Raw genomic sequence first — 3844 nt, forward strand, 5'->3', positions numbered from 1 at the left:
TTCTGGCTCTCACAGACCTGTAACTTCTTCTTTAAGAGCCTCCTCTGTCCTCCACTTGCTAACTGTATTAATGGCACCTGTTTGAACTCGTTATCAGTATAAAAGACACCTGTCCACAACCTCAAACAGTCACACTCCAAACTCCACTATGGCCAAGACCAAAGAGCTGTCAAAGGACACCGGAAACAAAATGGTAGACCTGCACCAGGCTGGGAAGACTGAATCTGCAATAGGTAAGCAGCTTGGTGTGAAGAAATCAACTGTGGGAGCAATTATTAGAAAATGGAAGACATACAAGACCACTGATAATCTCCCTCGATCTGGGGCTCCACGCAAGATCTCACCCCGTGGGGTCAAAATGATCACAAGAACGGTGAGCAAAAATCCCAGAACCACACGGGGGGACCTAGTCAATGACTTGCAGAGAGCTTGGACCAAAGTAACAAAGGCTACCATCAGTAACACACTACGCCGCCAGGGACTCAAATCCTGCAGTGCCAGACGTGTCCCCCTGCTTAAGCCAGCACATGTCCAGGCCCATCTGAAGTTTGCTAGAGAGCATTTAGATGATCCAGAAGAGGGAGAATGTCATATGGTCAAATGAAACCAAAATAGAACTTTTTGGTAAAAACTCAACTAGACGTGTTTGTAGGAGAAAAAATGCTGAGTTCCATCCAAAGAACACCATACCTACTGTGAAACATGGGGGTGGAAACATCATGCTTTGGGGCTGTTTTTCTGCAAAGGGACCAGGACGAGTGATCCGTGTAAAGGAAAGAATGAATGGGGCCATGTATCGTGAGATTTTGAGTGACAACCTCCTTCCATCAGCAAGGGCATTGAAGATGAAACGTAGCTGGGTCTTTCAGCATGACAATGATCCCAAACACACCGCCCGGGCAACGAAGGAGTGGCTTCGTAAGAAGCATTTCAAGGTCCTGGAGTGGCCTAGCCAGTCTCCAGACCCCATAGAAAATCTTTGGAGGGAGTTGAAAGTCTGTGTTGCCCAGCGACAGCCCCAAAACATCACTGCTCTAGAGGAGATCTGCATGGAGGAATGGGCCAAAATACCGTGTGAAAACCTTGTGAAGACTTACAGAAAACGTTTGACCTCTGTCATTGCCAACAAAGGGTATATAACAAAGTATTGAGATGAACTTTTGTTATTGACCAAATACTTATTTTCCACCATAATTTGCAAATCAATTCTTTAAAAATCAGACGATGTGATTTTCTGATTTTTTTTTTCTCATTTTGTCTCTCATAGTTGAGGTATACCTAGGATGAAAATTACAGGCCTCTCATCTTTTTAAGTGGGAGAACTTGCACAATTGGTGGCTGACTAAATACTTTTTTTCCCCACTGTAAATGAATGTCTGTTACATGCAAGCCCTGGCCAGATAAGTTCACACAATGAGGATTATTTAATATATATATTTCTTGGCAGTTTAATCTTCCCATGCAACTTTTTAAAAACTGTAATCTTTGTCTGAATGCTTATTTTTTTCTAAGCATCTACTCCAGATAGCTGCTGTTCCTTCACTTTGCTCCTTCCCATTTTAACAACTCCCACTGCCACACTGGGGTGACACAAGCTTTAAAAAGATATGATAAACTTATCAGGAAGCAGCTGCATATTTACACGTCCAGCAGTAACAGAGCCAAACGATCGTTTATTTGGAGTCTTGCTTGTTACAGCCTAAATAATATGAATCATAAACTACGTTGCAGTGCATTGTGTTGCAAGCAGTGTAGAGTAAGTTTAAGAGATATAAAACAGCTGTTTGTTGCAATCGGAAATGATACTACAAAAGTGGTGAGAGAGAAGTTGTGGTCCTGAGCTGAAACTCACTACAAAGCTGCGTAAAGCTGGAGAGTCTGGTTAAAATGTTCTCTTGGATCATGACTCAGAGCAACCCCTTTAACGTTAGATAGTGTTACTATAACATTATCATTAACTGCATACTATTGCAAAACTTGCATTCCTCTGTGTCTGTGTGCAGAATCAGGTTACGTGATAGACCACAAACCTGATTATCATCAATCACTGGGACAGAGAATATGCTTTCACTTTCAACAACGAAAAAAAAAGTGTATTTCTCCATATCACTAAACAAGTTAATACAACACAAAATAATTTTACTTCGTGGCTTGTTATTAAAAGCAAAAAAATACATGTAAAATACAAATTTGTGTTGTCTCTTTTTCAGTTTTCTGAAAAAATGCTCTTGTAATATATTGCTTTTATGTTTTAAAGCACTTTACTTTTATTTAGGGGAACGGCAGTTAAATACAGTTTAATATTCCTATATTACTATAACTTAGTTTATAGGGCTTTAAAATACATTAAACAACATACACAAACTCCCAGCCAGGCTGCGGGTGTGTGTGTGTTTGCTCGGGCTGGTTTCGGGCTGGGTTTCGCTGTGTCTCGCTGTCTCGCAGACGGCCACTATGGGCTCATAGGGAGGGGGGGCAGGAGCTCCAACAAGCCGTTTAGGACAGAGTGAATACACACACTATACAGAGATGCTGTATGAGAAACCAATGTGAGTTTGGAAAATTGCACAATATAAATCTATTTTAGTATACCTCAGCAATGGAATTATGATCAGTAGAAATGGCCATGACATGGGACCTTTAACTCCCCGAAGTTAAAGCTGTCTGTCAGCACTCCAGCTTCATAGTCATTGTTTCACTTAAGATCCAGTGAGCTGCACCAAAAGCACAATGTGAAATAGTGTGTCCAAAGTCAATACTAATGCAAGAGCTTCTAGAGTTCAGAACAAATAGTGGACACAAAAAAGTGCAAAAAAGAAACTAAAAAATAATGTTGTGTTTCCACCTTATGACATTTTAATGAGGTGACGAGATGTAAATTACAATGGGAGAGGATGTCTAGCTTTCCATAACTAACGGAAATGTAAACTGGTTAATTTGCCCCTTTATATCAACCACTAAAATCTCAGTTATAGTTGTATACAGTAGGAAAGAGCCTTCAATTCAGATGAATGAGTCTGTTTCGGGATTATAGTTTTGATGAGTTGCGATGAATGGACTATCATTTGTCATTAATGGCACACAGGAAATTTAAATTCAATATGCATGAATGGAGCACAAAGCTTACCTTCCTGCAGTGACTGAGCGTCAGAGCCGTGTGGAGTCCGGGCAGCAGTGAGCTTCAATCGGCATGTCCCTGCCGGGAGGTCGCAGCTCTTTGTGGAGAAACAGTTTTACTTTCGGTTTGAAATGTGGGGGGCGGGGCTGCTCTCTAAAACCGCAGGATGGTCATCCGTTAGACTTTAACACACTTAACTACTTGTTGTTACTGGTTGTTACATGCTCCACAATGACGGTTTCATTGACACGCGCCCGCACAAAAGCCGAACACATGGATAGGCACGTTCACGGGCACACGCACGCACTCAGGTGCTGGTGCTTTCGCTTTTGGATTTCTTTTAAATCACGTGATTGTCAGTAGGCCTCTTGTGTGTGTGTGTGTGTGCGTTTGTGTGTGTGTGTCTGTGTTAAAATGTAATTTATAACATATGCAATATTAGCCTATACATTCGATGTCTGATAAATTCACAAAAATGTATAATGAAATGAATAAGAAATTGACAGAATTTGCAATCTGAACACTCAAAGTGAATATGAAAGTTGGCATAGGCTATTTCTAATTACTCGCATTCTAATCTACTTTTCTAGAAAGGAGGTCAAAAGGAAAGCGTCAATGACAGTTGAGCCCAACCAAAACAAGCCGACATTACATGCAGTTTATAAGCCACTTATTTATATATCTAAACACTTGGTTTAAATATTTAAATGCATTAATTGAGTGTAA

At 40.7% G+C, this 3844-nt stretch overlaps 1 protein-coding gene across 2 annotated transcripts in view; it reads right to left on the reverse strand.

Moving 5' to 3' along the window:
- The window catches only part of LOC104967426 (suppressor of cytokine signaling 1-like), an 8413-nt gene extending 4843 nt beyond the window's left edge, over positions 1-3570 (reverse strand). The window contains exon 1 of one of the 2 annotated variants that reach the window (XM_010796867.1): positions 3128-3570. The gene's annotated coding sequence lies outside the window, so the exon portion shown is untranslated. The remainder of the gene's footprint in view (positions 1-3127) is intronic. The other variant, XM_010796866.1, reaches the window with a different exon arrangement.
- Positions 3571-3844: the final 274 nt, after the last annotated feature.

The sequence above is a fragment of the Notothenia coriiceps genome, unplaced genomic scaffold, assembly GCF_000735185.1.
Source record: "Notothenia coriiceps isolate Sejong01 unplaced genomic scaffold, NC01 NC01_scaffold00037282, whole genome shotgun sequence".
NCBI classification, from domain to species: domain Eukaryota; kingdom Metazoa; phylum Chordata; class Actinopteri; order Perciformes; family Nototheniidae; genus Notothenia; species Notothenia coriiceps.